Genomic DNA, 23,111 nt, shown 5'->3' on the forward strand with positions numbered 1-23,111 from the left:
GAGGATCTCAGGGTTACAGCACAAAAGACATACTCATTCTCCTAGTAGAGGAAGTTTATATAACTAAGTCAACAGAAAAATACAAGCACAGAATGACTAGAAAGCCTCAAAGGATCAAGGATAAAATGAACAAACAAATCTACTCTACCACTCCGTGACAGTGCGTGCACAGACAGTAGTGACTTCACTCTTCAGGACATAAGAACCCCAAATGCATGTATGCCAGTGTGAGACTCAGCCAGTGCTTAAATGGATCTTCCATCCTACCCATCTGATGGGTAGGCAGGCACTGCTGGCTGTTGTTGCTCCAGTCCTGGCTAGCAAGTCCCAGGTATCAATACCCAGGGGTCCATGTCAGTGTGGATCCTCTTGAATGATGACTGCAGTCATCAGACAGTGAGACAGCTGACTTCTGTACACCCTCCTTTTCTACAGTCCCCAGCATGGCTCTCTGTGTTGTCCAGGGACCAGAAATTTCTGTTCAGCAGAGCACTTGCATATGACACTTACTGAAGATTAACAATAAGTACGCCTTCCAGTATTTTCATGAACACTAATGGATGTGAGCAGATCCTTGAAATTAAGAAGACGCTTTGCAGAAATGAGACTGCAGTCATCATTCAAGAGGATCCACACTGACATGGACCCCTGGGTATTGATACCTGGGACTTGCTAGCCAGGACTGGAGCAACAACAGCCAGCAGTGCCTGCCTACCCATCAGATGGGTAGGATGGAAGATCCATTTAAGCACTGGCTGAGTCTCACGAATTCCAGTTGGGATTTCAAAGAAAGGAGATGCTCTTCTACACCCTGCAGATGTTGCTTGTTTCTGTGCCAGAGGCTGAGGAATTGTGTGTGCCTTTCCCCAAAGCCTAGTATAATGTCCATGCCGTTTCTACACCTTGGGATCAATGCTAAGTCTCAAACAAGCTAGATTTACTTCATGTTACTGCATGGGATCTTGCTAAGTAAGGCTCTAGAGTTTCACGTGTGGAAATAGCCTTTAAAATCTGTGCTGATCATAACCAAACTGAATGTCTGCCAGTGTCATTTTTGAGGGATTAAAGCCAACACCAACTATTCACAGTCATAGACCCCCTCCTCTCTTTTACCCCCCTTTCCTTCCCCTATGCTCTCCTCCCTCATGATAGAGAAATAGGACTGTAGATGTATGATCCATTGACAATTTTACTGTAGGTCTCTCCACCCATTCATGAGCACTATCCGTATCACCTCCGAGGTTTTTGTGCTAAAACCTTTAGCATTTCAATGAATCCAAGGCTTTTTTGTTTGAACTGTAAATTCTTTGAGTCAGGGATTGTCTGCTTGTCTCTGTGTGTTTATACAGTGCCAAAGACAATGGAGCTATTCTTAATTTATAATTAGGCACCACCATAACAAATCTAACGACAATAGTATGGACAACCTGCTCCCACCTGCACTTCGACATGAAGATTTGTAAAGATCAGATCACTGCTGGCAATCCCTTTGTAACATAGAATCATAGAATCATAGAATCGTTTAGGTTGGAAAAGACCTTTAAGATCATCCAGTCCAACCATTAACCTACACTACCAAGTCCACACTAAACCAATCAAGGGTAGACTAGACTAAACCATGTCCCAAAAGTGCCACATCTACCCATTTTTTGAACACTTCCAGGGATGGTGACTCCACCACCACTCTGGGCAGCCTGTTCCAATGCTTGACTACCCTTTCCATGAAGAAATTTTTCCTAATTTCCAACCTAAACCTCCCCTGGTGCAGCTTGAGCACATTTCCTCTTGTCCTATTGCTAACTACATGGGAGAAGAGACCAACACCCACCTCACTACAGCCTCCTTTCAGGTAGTTGTAGAGAGCGATAAGGTCTCCCCTCAGCCTCCTCTTCTCTAGGCTAAACAATCCCAGTTCCCTCAGCTGCTCCTCATAAAGCCTGTGCTCCAGACCCTTCGCCAGCTTTGTTGCCCTTCTCTGGACATGCTCCAGCACCTCAATGTCTTTCTTGTATTGAGGGGCCCACAACTGAACACAGTATTCCAGGTGCAGCCTCACCAGCGCCGAGTACAGGGGGACAATCACCTCCCTGCTCCTGCTGGAAACATGAAACAACACCCACCTCCAACATAAAAAGTTGGAACATCTTTGTCCGAAAAAATTCATTTGTGTGATAACATCTGCACACTGTGCTCTGCTCAGAGGGAGAAACATGTTTATGAATGCCAGTGAGGAGCTTGCACACAGATGTGAATATGAATAGGCTGTGCTATGCAGGTAACTCTATTCTGATGTTGTCCGATGTGGTAACCTTGGGTACTGATGATAGCAATCAAGCCTGTATTACACACACAATCCTGGGTACCAAGGTCACCCACATTAACTTGCACCAACACAACCAAGCATTGACTTCTGCTGATCATGGGGTCATTGGCCACAGTTAGAGAGACCCAGTCAAAGGAAGATATAAGATTACAGGCCTCTGAGAGGGCTGGGATCACCATGAGAAGTTCTAGGGGCATTTGCTGCAGAAAAACTTCATAAATCTGAGGTTATCACTTTGCTACTTTTGACAACTTTCCTTTAGGACAAAGCTATCAGTTACAAAGGGCACTTGCAGTAGATGGTGAAGGATCTTGGGCTTCTGCTTTGGGGAAGCAGGTGACACGCCAGTCAATGGTCCCTCATCGTCTCTGATATCTCTCATTCTACTAAGCACCAGTCCTGATCTGTCTCCCCAGATGACACAGTGGCTAGATTTAGATGGTGAGTATACATCTTATCTATCATAAGTCCTATAAATAGTTTTCATATCCATGTACAGTATCTTGCTGGACTATTTACAGCATGATCTGAAGCCCCTTGAAACCAATGGAAAGGATGCCATTTACTTTACAGGGCTTTGGATCAGGCCATTATAAACTCCTCACCTCTAGGGTATGTGACCATGCTCTTCCAGGCATATCACAACATGCATGGCAAAACCATAGTCTGTAATAGGCTTCCATTTGGACCTGCTGCATTTTCTGGCTATGAAAAAAGAGAAAAAAAACACAGAATGAAAGCAGGCAGGGATGAGAATTGGAAATAGAGTCCATCTTCTGCTTTGGTACATTTTCCTGGCTATGATAAGGGAAAAATTAGAAAGAAAAATGAAAGAGAGCAAGGCGAGAGCAGGTTAGGAGATATCTGCTGGGAGGCATCAAGTTCTGTGGCTTGAAGTCTGTTGTCTGCATTGAGATGCACTGGGGAGTCTGTTTTCTTTGCTTAGTATTTGTTATCATGTCTCCTACCTTGAAATGAGAACAGCAAGTCCTGAGAGGGCATCTACTCTTCAGTCCTTCTGCACAGCACATGTACCAGCAGAATTAGGCTGTGTAGACTTCCTTCAGTGAAACTCTTGCAGCAAATAACACTATGCTTTCTATAGCAGCAGGGAGGAGAGACAGGAAAATTGTCCCAGCTTGGAGGAGTGGGTGATGGGCTGTTCAGCCACTCCTCTTCCAGCCCTGGCTTACTGATACACTCTGATATAACCAGCCAGTGAAGTCAGCATCAACGGTACCTGAGCAGTGCCTAAGGACCCTGCTAACTCAGTAAGACCCTTGTGCTTGGTGCTATACAAATAGAATGGAAGGATGGTTCCAGTTCCAGGCAAACTGCAATCCAAATATATACAAAAGGCAGGGGTTTGGGAAGAATGTGTAAAAAATGAGACTATTTTGGCCAGCACACTAGACAGTAGCTCTCATCTTTATTCAGCTTTCTGTAGGCAAAGGAAGGTCTGTATGATTGATCTGAAGCAGGTAATTATTTTTCCTGCTCATCTTACCGTGCACCAATGGAAAAGCAGAGATGGGCATGTTGCAAAAATCTTCATACCTCTGTAACTCAGTGTTTTGAGGTAAATGGGGACACCTTTCATAACCCAGCCTCAGCAGGTAGGAAGGAGACAGCCCTGATAACAAGCGAACTGATACCAGTGCTGTGGGCCACACCTCAGCATGGGCAGGGAGAAGGGCCCTGAAGGGTCTTGTTGTTGGGACCAGGGGGCTGGGGAGACCCTCAGTGTCATGCTCATCCCTCTCAGGGTGCAGGAAGAGGAGTCCGAGGTGGGTAAGGAGACCCCCACCTCCTTCCTGCAGGCAGCAAGTGCTGCTGGGTGGGGATGCATCCACCAGCACACATGGGCTCAGCTCCAGGAGGTCCAGCCCCAAGTCCGCATGCTCAACACAGCTGGAAACTGCCTGGCTTCTGCAATTACCCCTCTCCTGGCCTCTAAACCCTCCACTTGGGGAGAGGGAGAAAGGAAAAAAGAAAAGGTAGCAAGGAAGATGAGGAGGTCTGAGGACGGGGAGAAGGGAGCAGCAAAGCTGACGGCAGGAGAGTCAGAAATTTTCACTGCAAGGGGTAGCAGGGGACAACTGACAAAACCCAGGATGAACAGGGGAGATCTGGAACCAACTGCAGGTAGGGAAAGGGCATGCAGCAGGGTGAACAGCCTGCCTCTTGAGGCAGGGACGAAAGCTGGCAGCAAGCAGAGATCCCAAAAGACAGTGCAAAAGGTCAAGAAAAGAGGCCAGGAAGAAGGAGTGGAGGGAAGGGATGTCGGTCATGCAGGATTCTGCGGAGAAGGCTATATGAACTCCTTCCCCCAGAGCTGGCAAACCTGCCCTCTCTGAATTGGTTTGTGCCCTGAAGCAGGAGGGTTAACTTCCTTTTCTGTTGCAATCCTAGCTAGTCTAACTGCGGATATTATTATTCATACAAGTATCTAATAAAGGATACAGAGTGGAGCAGCTGGAGCGGAGCTCTGGGACGTGAATGATGTTAATAATGTTTTTGTTGACCTGAGTTTAGGTCTTTTCGTGCTCATCTGTCCTGCAAATGAGACAAGATGGACGACAGAAGAGTGAACAAATAAAAATGCATGATCCTGTTGGAGTCTGTGCCTCAGCAATCAGGAGAAGGCAGATAGCTGGACACAACCCTTGCTACCAGTGTCCCCATTTATCCCTGTCCATGGAGAGGAGACATCATTCCCTTCACCAGAACCCTGACTCATCAGTCAGTTTTTTTGTGCCCAAAGGCGGCTGCAGATACCTAGCTTCTATGAGTGGGATTTTTCAGAAAGTGTGAGACAGCCCAAATGCATCAGATAAAACCAAGCCAAGCCCAAGGCAGTGTACTCAGTAGTCATTCTGGAGAACATCAGCTTTGGTTTCTACAGAACTGCAGGGTCAGAGTCTTTACTGCCCTTCCTGAACCCATGCAACCAAAAGGGAGAAGGGAATGACTTATTACCACTGGAGAGATAGTTCACTGCCTTTAATACTGCAGAAGTTACTGGTTCAGCAGTCAAACAAAAAGAAAGAAAAAGTCATCACAAGATGTTTTGTTTTGGTTAGAAACAAGTCTCTTTGGCTTGTTTTGTTGCTAAAACATTTTTAAAAATTTATTCCAGCCACCGGAAAGCTTTAAGTCAACTGAAAATACAGCATGGTGATGAGTGACTGCCATCTTAAGCTGACATCTGGCCACCTTCCAGATCTGGGCTCGCACCGTCATGCACTCACCCCAGAGGTGAGTGGCTCTGTAGGACTTCTGCTGATAGGGCTCAAATTTACACAGATAATGAGCTCCTCCCTGGAGCAGAGCTTATACCTCAAGTGACTCCCCCTTCACCCCAGCATGTTCTAGCCACCAAGCCAGAAAAGTAGGCCCTCCCCCTTGCTATATTAGTAGAAAAACTCGAACTGCTCCAACAAGAGGTAAATCAGAAATGCCATCTTGGATACGCCTTAGCTCTGTGGCTACTTGACAAAGGGGAGACCCCAGTGCACTGTTGGCTCATCCTCTAGGACAGCCTGTTTCCTCAGCAATGAGCTATTCACAGGAAAGTTTCCACCACTCCAGAAGCTGGTGGAGGATGATTTGTGTCCTCCATCCCGCTGTCTGCTTTTAGGCTTTCATTGTGTTATTTTTGCATACACAGTCCAGGGTTTCTTTGGTCTTACTTACGCAACCCTCAGAGAGTCTACTTGAAACCCAAGTCCCTGAGGAAGACTTAATGATAAGGTTTAGACGGCTCTTCTCTTTTGAACTTCAGCTCCTCCTCCCCACACTGTTTTGCTCAGGACCGACATTAAGTTGGTCAGTGTAAAGGCAGGGAACACAACCAGGGTGGTCATCGAATCCAGCCTCAACTACATGGCAACAGATCCCCGCCAAACGCTCATGAAAGAAAGCTCTTCCATTGACACCACTGGGAGTTTAGTTCATGGATCGTCAGATGTAGTTGCTACCTCAAGATTTACTCTGTCTCATGTCCCATTCTAGCTATAATCAATTCTGCCTTTGGTGGCTATGCATGACTTGGCTGCCATGGTAATACATGCATAAAAACGCTCCAGGTACAGCTGATCTGGTAGGAAGGGTCTATGTCTAGTGTGTGCACTGCCCAAGGCAGCAGATCTGTGCTTAGCACCAGCAATTCAGGGAAGCTGAAAAAACAAAAAAAATACTGCTGCACAATGTCTAAAGAAACTAGTTTTAGGAGTGACCTAACTGTATAAACCTCACAAAGCAGTTAAATCACCTGGTGGTTTATTAAAGTGGATAGAGGTGTAGATAAGTGGACAGAGCTGTAGAGCAGATAAAGGTAATTTATTTTTAGTGACCCAGGCTTTAGATTACTGTTACTTTTACCAAACATGCTGTGAGGGATTTGGAACTCGTCTCTGGAAAATTAAATAACTAGTATGTTTTAGCATAGTAAAACATAACCACAGGGTTTGGGGCTCCTCTTTGGGGCACCTCCTGAATTGTTTCGCATTGCTTCTCTTCTCTCTTCTCTTCTCTTCTCTTCTCTTCTCTTCTCTTCTCTTCTCTTCTCTTCTTCTCTCTCTTCTCTCTCTTCTCTTCTCTTCTCTTCTCTTCTCCTCTCTTCCTCTTCTCTCTTCTCTTCTCTTCTCTTCTCTTCTCTTCTCTTCTCTTCTCTTCTCTTCTCTTCTCTTCTCTTCTCTTCTCTTCTCTTCTCTTCTCTTCTCTTCTCTTCTCTCTCTTCTCTTCTCTTCTCTTCTCTTCTCTTCTCTTCTCTTCTCTTCCTTCTCTTCTCTTCTCTCTCTCCTTCCCTTCCCCTTCCCTTCCCTTCCTCCCTTCCCTTCCCTTCCCTTCCCTTCCCTTCCCTTCCCTTCCTTCCCTTCCCTCCCTCCTCTCCTCTCCTCTCCTCTCTCTCCTCTCCTCTCCTCTCCTCTCCTCTCCTCTCCTCTCCTCTCCTCCCTCTCCTCTCCTCTCCTCTCCTCTCCTCTCCTCTCCTCTCCTCTCCTCTCCTCTCCTCCCTCATCTTTTTTTTTTCTTCTTTAGTTCTGACACATGGAAAATGCACCTGGATTTTCTAAGGGTGCCAGCATTTGGGGTATGACATTTGGGTAAATATTTCAGACAGTAAAATATTCTATTTCCAGGGTCAGCAACCTCTACAGTTCTGGATGCAACCCATTTGCCAAGGTACACAATCAGAGGGGACAGGGTCACATCCTTAGCTTGTCCAAAAGGTCTTTACACTAGCTGCAGTCTGCTCCAGGAATTCTGTTCTTTGTCTCAAAACTTCCAGGTTGTCTCAAAACTTGACAGGTTTCATTTCAGGTGCTTGATAAACTCATGCATGGCAAGCTTTACTCTGCTTAATTGTCATGTTTTCTATAATGAAGTGGAAAAGAATAGCAGGGCAATACCATTGCTCAGATGACTCAGGAAACTGTTAATGAGATGGAGAATCTCTCACCACTGGGTGACCAGATTACATGTGAGGTGTGGTTTCATGACCACCCTGAGGCAATCTAAGTCTGGCTTTTGCCAAAATGTGTAGCATTGGTCTCCTGCTGGTCCATGAGTTCCCATCCCTTCCCTTGTGCCAGCTGTAGCGCTCATGCATCTGGGAAATTGAGCACATCAGGCTGATCCAGCTAAATGCTCCACTCAGCAGAAAACAGGAAAAAAGGGAAGAGTTCCCTCATCTGTCTGAATCCCCTGATTTGGCTGACTGCTCAACCACACAATCATCAAGGTGCACAGGTGATGGGGTGGGAACGCATGATGTAGGGCTGAGTCACCCCTTTCAGATGAGGTAAAGCATTAGATTGCCTTAAGCCAATGATGAAAGCAGAGAGAAAAAAAAATATCTTTTTCATCTAGGAATTAAAAGTCTATCCATTTGTCATCATTACGGTATCTGATGTCTTTACAATAATTGATACAAAGCTAAAGGATGGGCCTCACTTCTACTCATTTATCCAGCTAGTTTAAGCTAGTTTCTCAGATCCCTCTGGTCAATGGAGAGAGCAGCTTCCAGAGGAAGATGCATCTCATACAAAGATGGGTGTTTAATGGGACTGAGACATCTTCTGAAGATAAAAGAATCATAGAATGATTTGGGTTGGAAAGGACCATTAAAGATCAATTAGTCCAACACCCCTGCCATGGGCAGGGACATCTTTCCCTAGATCAGGTTGCTCAAAGCCCCATCCAACTTGACCATGAGCACTTCCAGTGATGGGGCATACACAACTGTTCTGGGCAACCTGTTCCAGTGTCTCACCACCCTCATCATAAAGAATTTCTTCCTTATATCCAATCTAAACCTACAATCTTTCAGTTTAAAACTGTTTGTCCTGTCACTGCAGGTCCTGGTAAAAAGTCTTTCTCCATCTTTCTTATAAGCCCCCTTTAAGTATTGAAAGGCCACAATAAGGTCTCCCCAGAGCCTTCTCTTCTCCAGGCTGAACAACCCCAACTCTCTCAGTCTTTCTTCACAGGAGAAATGTTCCAGCCCTTTGATCATTTTCATGGCCCTCCTCTGGACCTGCTCTAACAGGTCAGATGCTCTTGACTATAGAGTAAATTCCAGCTCCACCTCTAGGACATCTGCATTTCACATCCCATCTTGTTCTTGATTGGAGTCTGGCTCAGAAATCTTTACTCTCTAGGGACCAGGCTGAAGAGTGCAAGCACCCTCCACATTGATGTATTCCCGGTGGATGCCTGTTCGCTTCACCTCTCCTCCCCTCCTGTGCTGGCACTGCACCTGCACGGGCCTAACATTTCTTCAGTGAACTTTGGCTCAGACTTGTAAGGGCCAGCAGCAGGTTCACAGAGGTAGGGTTAGTGACATCATAGTAATTGCCCCAACAACAAGATGACATTATAAACGCCAGCTTTGTTCTGCCCTGATTTCTGTCTGCAGCAGACTAAGCAGGGACAAGTGCTGGGCATGAGGCACCCCAGCTTTCTGAGCTCTGCCTGTGGAAATCAGGCAGAATTATATCCTTCCAGAGACCAATTGACTCGGGGGGGGGGGGGGGGGGTGTGTGTGCAGAGGGAAGAGACATTATTTTATTAATAATTTTTTACAGCCGTTTTCCCCCCGGAAGTCCTTTTCTGCTATCTTAGGGCAAGGTCTAAGAGTGTATAACTTAAAAGATCTGGTATGGAGATTTTGATCATAATGACTTAATTAAATGAGGTGTTTGGGGAGTTTAATATTACATCGTTGCTGATGGCTGGCTGATTGTTTTACTTGCCTTTGATCAACTGTGTGAGTGGAGGGTCATCCCAATCACCACGGGCCCACAGTATCCGTCATCACCCCTCAGTCCTATTTGTCTTGCGTGTGTATGCAGAAGGCCTGCTTTTGATGAACTGTGAAAAGAAAGATGAACTGTTGTAATGAAAACATTCCCTCCCCAAGATCCTCTTTAGACAACATTCAATTGGTTTGACCTTGTCCCCTCTCGCGGAGGACGGTAATGATTCCTGCAGATGGCTGGGTCATTCCTTGGACACTTGGGAGCAAGGGAGCTGGATTCTCAGTCTGCATTAGCTCTCCGGCTATGCAGGCTGCAGCCAGGCAATGCAAGAGCAGCATGGGTAGACATACCTGAGACAGTTGTCATCTAGCCAGTTGGAGTCCTCATAGATGTCCTGGGATGCCTATTAATACTCGAGGGACTTTACCTAGGCTTGTTTTGCTCATGGCACATGCATGCACTAGCTAGCCAGAAAGAGATGGATCTCTCAGAGCTGCAGTCTCCTCTCTGGCTGAAGCAAAGGCATGGTCTGAGGGAAGACATTCAAGATGGCTTCCCTTGCCCATCTGCCTTATAGGCAGATGTAAGCTGGCAAATCTTAGTAAATGGTCTGCTAGCTGAGCTAGTGGTCCCCTGCCTTAACTCCCTTTTGCTCCCAAAGAGGCAGCCTTCTCTGATTATGTCACATTTAGAAAAGTGACATAAGAACTGGTGATGAACACAGCCTTTGCATCTCTTGAGGCAGTCTTAGGGAGATGAAATCCCTGGATCAGCCTTGGGGAGATGTCCTTGTCCCTCTGAAAAGGTGACTGTGTTGGAAATGATTGTCTATATGTCATCAGGGGAGGAGAACAGAAAGACTTTCCAGTACTTTTACTGCTTAATAACAGAGAGTAGAAAGAAACAGCTCTGTGTATTATAAAGATTTAAAAGTATTTGGAAGCTAAACTGGTAACTGCATACTTGGAGGCATCTAAGGGCACATGAACCCTGGTACAAATGCTTAGTAATGGCCGGTGCCTGAAGAGTTACAGAGTGTGTAAGCAAGGAAGAGAAAGGATAAATGGGGAAAAGAGCACATCAGAGCAATGGGACTTGTCCCACATCACACACCCAGACCACAAAACCAGAGCCCAAACAATCCCAGTTGGTGTTCTACTAGCGAGGCCACTGAGTCTAGTCTGGTGGTCCTTGAATAAGACAAATAGTCTTTAGCTGAGGACAGTCTCCAATTCCACCTGACTAGTCTGAGGATGTCATGACACATCAAACTCTTGGCAGCCTCATAAGCTGGTCCATAGGTCCTCCAGAAGTACTGTCACTTTTTCAGAAGTGCAGTTATCCTGTCCTCCTGTGGCTGCTCCAGAAGGAGCTGCACCTACTGTAGTGACATAAGTCTTGCCTGTGGAAATACACGCAAATCAAGTGCACAGCTACTGTCCTAATCCTGCTGGTTTCCTCGTACTTCCTCCATTTCAGGAGTTCCATGAAAATGCAGTCATTGCGTGCATGGCAGTTATAAGACAGCCTGACACTTGGGTGCAGGCCAAATACTGACTGTTCTTGCTTTGTCATGCTTCAGTGAAGCAAGAATGCCACCCTTTCTCTAGGAAATAGCATAGCTACCAGCATCTTGGTACCTATAATAAGAAGCGTTTTGCCACATGTTGCTATCTGCAGCTTAGAGTGGTAGGGCTTTTCTGCCTATCTGGTCAGCGCAGGATCATGTAGGCATGACTCATTTAATCAGTTTAATCATGTTCCCTTCCATTTCAGGTGCCTTAGATATTACTGCCTGGGCTGTCCTCAATTTCTCTTGACCTTTGCCAGAGGCACATGACAGTTTAGTCACCTGGAAGACTGCAGCCCTGTCATTTATCTAAAGTCAAGGGCTCCATACTGGGGTATTCCAGCTTGACTGGTCCCAGTGGGATACAAGAGCAGCCAGTATGCTTCGCCCTTGTACCAGCCCCATGGCTTGCTCTGTAGTGCATTAAGCTTGCAATGCCCCATCACTGTCCCGCATGAACAGTGCTTCCTGCTGAGGTTTGCAGATTTAGCAACAGTCATTCAGGCAGAATTCCTCATGACCTTAAAAGATGTTTTGCCTCAGCAAGAGCTCTGGTACTAGGTGTGCAGCTGGCAGGAGCGGCAGTTGGGGAAAGATCAAGCTTGGGATTCCCCTGCAGGATTTTCTCCAGACAAAGAACCATTACCCAAACACAGTTATGTATGAGAAGAGGAGGTCTTTCCAACTGGCATCTGAAGTGGTGCGATGAAGCTAAAACCCTGAGCCAGATTCGTGAGGCAGCTGTGTGGATAGCAGCAGTTTGCGGTGCGTGCAGCAACAGGCACTGGGAGATTACTTGCTCCAGTAACTTGGGCTGGGTGTTCAGGACCCAAAGTAAACACATGAGGTGCAGTGCTCTACAAAGGCTTAATACCCTATATTCATAAAACACCTTTCATTCAGTGGTATTTTAAAGCATTAGTACATCCTGCATACATGGAGCAGCGGGTGAAGCTGAACTCGGTAACCTTTGCCCCAAGCAGCAGTGGGAAGAACAACCAGGCGTTTATGCAGTGCCTGCACCCTGGGTGTACCAGATGTACCCTGTGCCGGCTCTGGCCCTGCACTGCATGCACGGCTTCTGACCATCTGGGATCCAGGTGATCCATGCTTCCAGAGACAAGGTGGGCACACACAACATGACCTGCAGTCACACTGGTTGCATTCGTGAGAGAACACAAAGAAGTTAGGGGTCCGGGTCTCGCTGGGAGGAATACCCCAAATATCAAAATACGTGAATGCTTTGGCACCCCCCTAAAGATCTGCCAGAAACACAATCCCAAAAGAAAACTAAACACTGAATGTGATCAGCCGAATTGTTTGACTTACTTCATTGGACAACACATGAAGGTCACAATCCCACTGCTCAGGGCGCACACCTCTCTGTCTCGCTAAGTATTTCTAAAGCATCTGATGGCATTGTTATCCCAGCCCTGACTTGGTGCCAGCACTAGCCTAGTCAGCAGGAAAACTTTCTCCCTGCTCTGTGTGCATCAGCAAAAATGTTTGAAGCCGCATGCATATCCCAAGTATTAGGCTACTGACTAAGAGCACCGAGCACAGATCCTCTGAGCACAGAAAGCCCTCCAGCTGCCTGGGGAGGGGAATGGAGAGAGAAAAAAATTCCCCATGAGTTGCCATCTTGGGGGCGGTGTTCCACCAGACCTGTATGTTTGTAGATGTGCAAAAGGCAGGATACAAGGATTGATGTGCATCATTTGAAAATGGTGCATGTTTGATATCCTAATTTTCAAGAGGCCCAGTATACAAATCCCCCAAAACCTCCCTCTGCAATTGAAACTTTCTCCCTGGTGGAAAGTTAGCTTTAGGTGCAATGACAGAACCAAGGGTGTGCATCATTTACATTAAGCTGGCTAACATTTGCCAAATAATTAGAGAAGGACATAGCATTTCCTCTGAAAGTATTTTTGAAAGTATTTCCATTTTTTTCCATAGCCTTCATTTCTAGCATTTATGCTCGATTTTTTATTTGCCATTTCCCTTGATCAGCATAGCCACATGATGAGTTTTTCAAAAGTAGTAATAAAAAAGAAAACTTTGCTTGAAATAAAATGTTTAATTTGAAATCAAGAATTTCACGTTCCTATTTTTTCAAGAAGTGAAAGATGGATTTAAAAATCTATGCAACTAGCAAATCCATGGAAGAATAAGCATCTTTGAAAGCTACAGAAATTCAAATGCATTGCTGACCTTCAAAACTTTGCAAAAGAAAGAAAAAATACCCACCCATTTGTAGATTTTGGTGAAATTAGAAATTACATGCCTGTGCACTCCCAGATGAATGTCAAATCTCACACCTCATCACCATTTATCATTATTCCTACTCAAAAATGGGTCTGTTGCAGATGAAGTGGAAGGTCAAAAGAGCTCCCTGCCCCTTGGCTGGTGTATGTGTCTCAAAGCTAAATTCCAGAAGAGTCACAAAAGAGGACAAAAGGACACAGAGGAGCAACAGAAACAGGGCAGCTGAACTCAGAAACAGGGGAGACCTGCTCTCTGTGGGGATGTCTGAAATGCCTTTTAATTCTAAACTAGCCTGTGGTGCTTGCGCTGGCTTAGCTGCATGGGAGATTTCCACCCGTCGGTCCCCGGCTCATTGCAGCAAAGCCAAGCTCTGCCCTCCCCAGGGAGCAGCATCACGGGCGGCTGCAGCCCAGGGAGCCCCGGGCCCCCACTGCCACCCAGCCTCCCGCTCCTCCCACACTGACCCGCAGCAGGGCACTCCTCTGGGCCAATGCCAGTTGCATAATGCTCCCTCATTAAAAATGGACAGGATTACAGAAAAGGAAGGGCTAAAAATACAGGCCCAATGAACCTGCTGAAAATGCAGCTTCTTTGCCAGATCTTAAACCCCTGCTCACCTCCCAGTCTTTATATCTGTGAGGGCGTGCACACTGCTGTTTTATACAGGTCTAATATATGCAAGGCAGCGTGCCCTTGGCTTTTTCTTTTTATTTAATCTTTGATATGACAGTGTTGGAACTTGCTTCCCCATGAAACCGGAGAAGGAGGGATTGTTGTGTGTGTCAGGTTTTGCTTTCGTTTTGTTACTCTCCCTTTTATTGAGTTACATAAAGAAACTCAGCAACTCCTGGCTACTCCTAAGTGCTCGGGCGTCTGTTTGATTCTGTCTGTTGGACCATCAAGGTGTACCTCAGTGCAACAACCACCACGCTGGCCACCACTGGAAGGATGGTTTAGGATGTTGCCGAGGGCAGCAGGTCCAACAGGGAGCCTTATTTTTCACATCAACTGAGAAACCTGCCCTTCATGCTTATTAATTTGCATCTGTAACTCCCTTAAAGGGGAGTCCCTGTGGTGTCTTTGGGATTTTCTTTTGGATTATTTCAGGATGGACAACTCCCCTAAATCCCTTCTCCTATCAGACAACAACCCGTAAAACCAGGTAGTGACCTGGTCGCAAAGCACCCACCAGAGAATTAAGAATCAGCTTTGTGACTTTCTGCGTTGATAACAGAAATCATACAAAACTGAGCTGGAAAAAACTTTTAAAGGTCATCTTGCCCTTCCGCCAGCCTCCAGATAGGATCAGTTCTGCTGAAGGTTCTGGAGTTGAGATAGTTATCTCAGCCGCTGCTAAAGCCTACCCACAGCAGCACTTTCACACAGCAAACCAGCCCAGCAGTGCACAAGTCTCACAACTGGAAAATGTCTCTTAACATCTCACCTGAAATCCCTTTGTTGCACTTTAAGCCTATTACTTCCTTTCCTGTCCCCAGCAGACATGAAGAACAGCTTATCCTTCCTCCTTGCAGTAGCCTTTCACATACTTGAAGGGTGTTATCACATCTACCCGTCTTCAATTCCCTAGACTAAACAAACCCAACTCTTTCACTCTTTCCTCATAGCTCATGTTTTCTAGCCCTCTGATCATTCTTGTTCCTGCCTGCTGGACTCTCTCCAGTTGGTCAACATCCTCTTGAAGTCTGATGCTCACAAGTGGATGCAGATTGATTCGACAGGTTACTCCAGGCCAAAGGATAGAGGGGAGTATTTTCAAAGAGTTGGGCGATCCTCACCACAAATGACCTATCCGCTCCAGCTGTGGCACCTCTGTAAAACTTGGCTCTGGGTCATTCTGGCAGTCTCCCAGAGAAGCAGTAGATTCATAGATGAATATCAGCACCTTGGGTTCATCCTGGAACTTAATAGGCAGCTGTAGCAAAAAAGAAAAAAAAAAAAAAGCCAACAAAAAATACCAGTAGAACCAGCATAGTGGACTCACTGCATGAGACACTTCCCGATAAATGTACTGTTAAATTTGCTTCTGCTTCAGTTTCTGGATAGATATAGGATGAGGTGCTCTGAAGAGCATGTGAAGAACAAAGCATCATCTAACAGTCTGTTAGCAAAGTATTCAGGGGCAAGTGGCGTTGTCCTGCTGTCGCAGAAAAGGAAGTTCTTCCCTTTCACATCCCAAGGCTTATTCTTCGGGTGAGATGCCAGCATGTCTATACTGCATTTCCAAAAATCTCAGACCAAACCCCAGACTAGTCTGTATGTTCAGCACAGCAGAAAGCCTGAAGGAAGGTGAGATCCCTTTTGAAATCACGGCATATTGCCCTCTGAGCAGGGAGGACAGGCTTGGTCACTGGACCACACTGACACAGATCTTGGTGGTCCTGCTGTTAGCTCTGTGGCCAGCACTGGGATCTTTGCAGTGTGCTTCATCGCATGGTGCAGCTGTGCCCTAAGGAGCTCTTTGGGTTTGCGGGAAAGGTTCTTACTCCTAGAGTCAGTTTTCAAGGCAGCAGGATTTCTGTCTGGTTTCATTGTCACATTGCAGACTTTTTTCCCTGGAAATTGCTCTTTCCAAACTCTAACCTTAACATCCCTCAAAGAGCTTGCCCATCATGAGCCAAAATCCTTAGCTCCCGTCAAGTGAAGACAATGAAAGGACATGTTAAAACAGCCATGCTGCTACACCTCAGGCAAGGCTCAGCTCCAGTCTCTTCTGGGGAACTGCTCAAATACATATTGGCTAGGATTTGTGCCAAGATTTTTCAGTTAATATTTGCAAAATTTAATCACAACAGCCCAGATTCTGCATTGCCTTAATCCCATTGAATTGTTCCTTAGTCTGCAACGAGCACCTCCAGTTTCAATAGACCATTCATGGTTATGGGCACTTTTGAATAAGAAGGGATCAAAACCTGATTCTGGAAATCTGGTTGCAGAACGCGTTCATCCAAACCAAGGCTGCATTTCAGCTGCCCAGTCCATATTATATAAAGGGAAGATTTAAATACACACTGTACTGGACCATTGTAGCAAAAAATCTGCTTGAAAGAGGAGAAGAATGTAGACTGGCTCTCTGCAAAGCATATCCCCAAAAAGCTCCCTCTTTAAAGGAAAGACAGATCAAACCAGGAAAACAAGCAGTACCTACCCCAGGAGGCAGGCTTGCCTCCTGAGTGCCAGATAATAATAAATGATGTGTTTGTAATCCACAGCAGAGATACAACGGCATTTTCTTTGACATCAAATGCTAAAGAGGGAGCGAATAGTTCTGTAAAGTGCTTTTTCCAATGCAGGGTGAAAGATCTTTCACCAGAGAGATGATGATCTCTGGGGATGATTGTTCCTATCTTTTCATTTCACATCAGCATGAAGAATCCGGAAAAAAGGAGAAGTGTTTATGTACCTAATACTGCATAATTTCAGGAAGAAAAGAGATTCAACTACACCTAAAGTGAGTAAATAAGGAAGATATATGCAGGAAGGGGGAGAAACTGAATGGGGAAAAAGCTTGGAATCAAGGGGTGAGTATACCTCTTTGCACTGAGCGTTTTTAATTCAGCCTGAAAGCTCCTTTCAAATGTAAGGATAAAGAGGGGTAATCCCACCTCCTCCTAGAGGGCAGCCACAGTGGGATTCAGAGGTCACTCCTGGCAGCAACAGCACAGGGTGGCCAGAGAAAATCAGGATCCATGTATGTCCAGCAGGAGGAAATTAATTCCAGCAGAACAGAATTGACTCTGTTATAATTTGACCAGATCACTCTATATCGCTCATCCACAAATATGAAATGTCATCCAGAATGATCTTCCATGCAACTAAACAGTTTGGTCACAATCCTGTGCCCCACCAAAAGATTAGAGGGCAGGCTTAAACTTACTGCAGGACGTTTTAATTCTGTGTATTGATGCCACCTTTAAAAAAGTGCAGCGGGTTTTATTCTCTGGTTATTTCCTAAGGCCACACGTTGGCTCAGCAATCCTGGGTTTCACTGAAACACCTGCTCTTTACAGGCTCTGCTGACTGAAGGACAAGGTAATTAGGTAACTTACCCAAAGGTCACATGGTGAGTAAAGTAGGATTAGCACTCAAGTTCCTCCTGGCAACTAGTCCTGTGCTGCGACAATTAGAAAAGGTTAACCATCCTCTTTTAGCTTTTGTTTTCCATCTTCCAGAATGGGGCAGCACGTACGCAGGGCTGGGCCATGTTACATTGCCTCAGCAGTACTTTGGAAAAAAACGCCACAAAACAAACAAAGAACTCACCCCAAAAAGGGCTTTGAGAAGTCATCATATCTGGTGGGATGTGGTGCTTGAGAGGGAACGGAGAAAAACAGTGGATTAAGCTAAGCACACTGAATATGAATTCTGGAAAATGCCCCACTCCCTCGTTAATCCCCAAGCACAGAGCTTGCACGCCCGCCGCTGTGCGACACTGTCATGCTGCTGCCCACCTTCTGCTCAGAAGTCACCTCGGCTTCCCTTGCCTATCGGCCCTGGAGGCTGATGTCAGCTGGCAAACATTAGTAAAGGGTCTTCCTAGCTGAGTTACAGATCTCCTGCTTTAACTCCCGCTTGCCTGAGACCTCTTGCCCGAGTTCCCTGCGCTGGCATGGCCAGGCCAGGTCTGCCATCTGCCAGCTGGCATAAACCTGTGTAGAAACCAGCTGCATTGGAGTCACTGGCCACATTGCACAGTGCTGTGAACGTGTGTGTACCTGGTGCCATTTTTCTCCTTAGCAGGACCCGTCTGGTCGTGCCACTGTTCAGCAGGCATGCCTGGGAGCACAGGGGAGCAGTCTTCTACACACACTGGTCCACGCCCACAGCCCACTGGTCTCTTCTCCAGCTGCTCCTCACCCTGCTTTGCCTACAGCCCTATATCCTGGTACTTGCAGACTACAAAGGAGAAAAGACGTGGCAAAGGAGCACAGGCCTTTGTCCTTCCCCATACTGGGGGAAACTGGTGTTATCCTGAGCTGAAGATCATCCTGTAACTCAGCTTGGATTTGTGTGGGTCAACACCTAATCTCCCACAAAATGCCTGATCCCTCTCGATGAGCTGTCCAAGTGCTAGGGTGGACAGCTTTCCATCTTGATTTGGGGGCAGCTGTGAAGGGGCAGAGTGCTGGTCTTCCTTCTTTGGGGGAGTTTTGTGCTACTCTTGGCAGGAAGGCATAAGTAATCTAAAGGACTTCTGGGTGTGCCAGGGCACATGGTCCTTCCACCCACCACCTGGGCAGAATCTAGATAACAATACCACCACAGAGAGGTTCTCAGGGTGATGTTTTGGGACCACTGGCTGTGGCCTCTCTTCCACCAGTATGAGTAAAAAGAGCAAATGCAAATGCATTTTATCTTGGAAAGCAGTGATGGGTTTTGGCTCTGGCCGGGGATGAGGTGTGTGTCACCTGATGATACATATCTCATTCCCATGGTCTGTGCCCTTAGCTCCCAAAGTCGTCATCCCCCCATGACTCTTCCCCTTGGCCTAAGCAGTGTCCCTGGGGGCCAAGGACCTCAGCTGTTTCCAAGCGAGGCCAGCAAGCTCCTTCTGAGGAAGGTGGATCTCCTGAGTCCTCCTCCAGTCCCTTGAATGCTGCACCTCCCTCCTTCTCTTGGTGATGAGCAGATGTGAAGATCAACTGCTCATCATATTGCTGGAACTTGCTGAACACATTTCACCCACAACCTCCAGCAGGAGTGTATGTGGGATGGCCACTCACCTGCCACAGTACCAGACTGTACATACCACCCCAAGCAGCGTACCTGGGTGCTATAGTCCCCTCTTCTGCTATAAATACAGCCTTAGGGTAAAGGGTTGAAATGAAAAAAAATTCATTCACATACTGCACTGTGCACCAGCAGACAGCCATTTCTCTGCCTGCTAGCTGCTTTAAATTCAGGTAGCTTTATCAGCTGAGAATTTACTGGGCCATTCATCAGAAGCAGCTGTTTCAGAGTCAGCCAGGGACCACCTCCCAAATACTAGCTGTTCGGAATTTGCATAACTTAAATTCACAGCCATTGAGAGTATTCGCAAAAGCGAGACCTGCTCCTAAGCTGTGAGCAGGACAGTTTGACTTGAAAAAGTCAGCTCATATTTCTCGTGTGTTAGAAAGAGCACCTGTTTAAACTGTGCAGATCTGACTAACAGTGGGCATGTTTTGGGCACTGACCCGTTAATAGAAAGGGTGGGGCTTTGCAGTTTGCATTAACAGCAATCAGCAACTGAAACAAAAACAATGAAAAAGAATCAGCATTTTCTTTAATCCAAGGGTAGGCAGGAGGGTGAGGATCATGACTGAAATAAACTGTAACACACCATGTCTCATCCCTGGTTGCTGGCTTTCTGACGTGCCCTCCACCAAGAGGCAAGAACTTCAAAACACATTAACCATTTCCATTCCTAGAGAAATCCCTAGTACTAAATGGCATCTAATGACCCTGCACTGGCAAAAGGGTCCAGAGCAAGACATTATAACTGGAGTATAACACTCTCACACTAAAAAATAGTACTATTCCCTCTGAGATCTTTTCATAAACCTTGATTAAAAGTCCAAGAAGAAGGAATAAACTTTCTCTGCACGTTTTCAGCAGCAAGCAGTGTTGAGGGGCATGGATGTTTTGCCACCTCCTTCTCACTTCTTGCAGAAAGGGTTGTTGGAGGGAACATTTCTGCAAATCTGAACTGCAGATCTCCCTCAGCCAGCTCCCCTGCCCACCATGCCCCCTCACAGGTGCTTTCAACATGGTCCTTTTGTTCTCCCATTCATAAACCGCTGTGCAAGCAGGACAGATCGCTGATCAACAGCTGTCTATCTGCCTTTCTCTGCAAGCAACTGTCTGTGTGCCACCTAAAATAAGCAGCTGGGGCTACCCCCTCACCTACAGCTCTGAGGACATCACTGAGGTGGTGAAACCTTGGGTAGCTGCCCGCTCCCAGGGCCAGCCTTGGCAAATGCAATTCTCATCTGCTCCATGTGTTAGCATTGTGTGTCTCAGCAGCCCAAAGGGCTTGAATGCCAAGTTATGTATGCCTTCTGAAATAGGCAGAGGTATTGTCCACAATCAATAAGGTCAGATAATATGCCCGGTACCTGCAACGGTATCAATCAATCACCAAAAAGCTAAATGGCAGAAAGCACTTGGATATGAAACATGCATAGAATTTACACAGTGCCTTGACTTTGTGCTGGACACTTAATACTTTTGGAGAGCTCCGGTGTTACGCGACTCTGTAAGCCACATAGAGCCCTTGCTGTATCACAGCCATGTATGGCCACTTGAGTCTCAGTAATGTGTCATTAAAGGTCACCAGCACCATAGACAATACTTCAATATACAGTTATTTTGGGAAAGATCAAACCTATCAAAACTAATAGATTTTTCACTACATCAAAGACACTTTACTGACATTCAATGAAGCATGTCTCCTTAGATCCTAGAGAAAGGAATGAGCCTCATAAAATAATAAATATCTTTACATTTTATCTCTTCATGCCTCTATCTATGGAGGTATTTATACGGCCCCCATAATGTCTCTGGGAATTTACCTCACCTGATTAGAGTACAGATCTACTAAACAGACATGATTTGTCTGCAAAACCAAACTCATTTTCTTAAAACAGCTTTCTGAAGGAGAGACAAACCTGTTAGTGGAGTTTGTCAAAGAATATTTTACTGCAACAAGGTTTTTTTTTTTGTTTAGCAGGACACTGCTTGGTTGGTGCCATGTAATTTAAAGGAGTTATCTCTATTGGCAAAACCAATCAAAACACCAGGGGCCTGAAACTTGACTGTATTTCAGATCTTTGGCAGTGAAGCAGAGGATATCATACGCCTAAGTCTTTGGTCACTGGTGACTGCCCCATGGGGCAGGAATATCAACAGAGGAGCTCTGTATTACTGCTCTTATAATCCTCTTTGCAGAGAGGTTGGCAAAATGTCCCTGACCAGACCCGTGGTGCACTCCAGCTGTTCCCAGCTGCCAGAGGAGACTTTTGGGGGATATATAGGATAGCTGAGCAAACCCTGAGGCTGCTCTGACCAGTGCGATATATTTGTGCCAGCCCCAGGTGCCATGGGCAGTGCAAAGGTAACTTCAGAGACCACCACGGGGGAGAGCAGACCCTCTTCTGCTCACTGAGCTTTGGAACAGAGAGCTGCCTGTATTTCAAGTGGTGGTAATCCCTTGGAGAAGAGCCTTGCCCATCACCAGCATGCCCAGTTTCGCTTCACAGGCTGGCCAGCACAGCTGACAGATGCTGCCAGAGCCACCAGGACAGGGGTGGTGGGCTGGGGACCCTCTCCCTACTCCCAGGGGCTGGGGTGACCCCAGGTGAGTCTGGACCCAGCCACCATCCTCACCAGGTGCTTGCATCACCCTCCTGGAGTGGAGAGCAGCATCTGCTGTGGGGCTGGCTGTGGGGGCCTCTGGGGAGGGCCCACCACAGCCAGAAGAGACTGCAGAAGGTGGCTTTTATCTCCTTTTATCAGCACACCAGAGGTTACTCCAGCTGGGGACTTGGCAGCTTGGCAGCCGCAGGCCTGGCTGATGGGAGCAGGAGGGATTAGCATACAAAATCTCTTTCGGGAAGATGTCCCCTGGCACTGGAAGCATGTCATCATGTCACCAACAGCGCCAGGCTGCTGCAACCTGGTTACTCTCCTGTCCCTGGAGCACAGTCCTTTTGTGGGCCTGGGAGGACCTCCCATCTCCCCCCATGCTACAGGATGCCCTGGTCAGAGCTGATGTCCCAGGAATGCCCAGGGGCTTCCTGGCACTCCTGGCTCCAGCATCCCTCACTCCTCTGGCTCCATCCCAGCTGGCATCACCTGCGTGCTTTGCAGAGGGGCTGCCCGCCCTGGTTCCCCCCACCAGCCAGCCACCCATCCCTGACCCATTCCCAGGCTGCTGCCCCAGCCTCTGGGCTGCACTGCTGAGCCTCTCCCTGTACCCATGCCCTGCCACTGGAAGGGGGAAAGGAGGATGAGTGCTGAGCCCTGCTACTGGTTAAACGGCGCAGTCCGTGCTTTTGCGAAGGGAGGGGAAAAAGCTGTTACCTTCCTGAGCATGAAGGGCCACCACCCTCAGAAGAAAGCCTGCACAATAAATCATTTCTGAGAATTAGTGGGCAAATCTTGGACATAGGAACGTGGGCAAATCTTGCACATAGGAACGTGGAAGCCAGCAGCACTGCGAAACACCCCTGTCCTGACCTCTGATACAACACCACACTCTCCATTACTTTCCAAAGCAACACATCTGCACTTTTATATGATCCCAAATACCAGGATGCCCCAGCCATTGACTCGGAAATGTCACTCACAGGCACAGAGGAACTCAAGAGGCCATAAGACCTTCCTTGCAATGTTTTCTTTTTGTGGTGTTTTCAACCCATAGAAAGCTGGATCACTGAAACCAGACACAAAACCCCCCAAAGAAACCGCTTTCAGTCTCTTACTCAGCATGCCACCTGCCATTGCGTTCCCCTGCAGCTCCCCAACTGTTCTTAGGAGGCTCTCATGGCAGATGCACCTGGGCTGCAGCCGAGTTGGCATGAAGTTTGCATGAATCTCGGGACATTTTATGACGTTAATAATGTTTAGCTGAAATAAGTGTGGCTGTTTACAGCCCAGGCCCAACCTAGCTAAAAGCATTTCTTAGTAGGGT

The sequence above is a fragment of the Pelecanus crispus genome, chromosome 3 (assembly GCF_030463565.1).
Source record: "Pelecanus crispus isolate bPelCri1 chromosome 3, bPelCri1.pri, whole genome shotgun sequence".
NCBI lineage: Eukaryota > Metazoa > Chordata > Aves > Pelecaniformes > Pelecanidae > Pelecanus > Pelecanus crispus.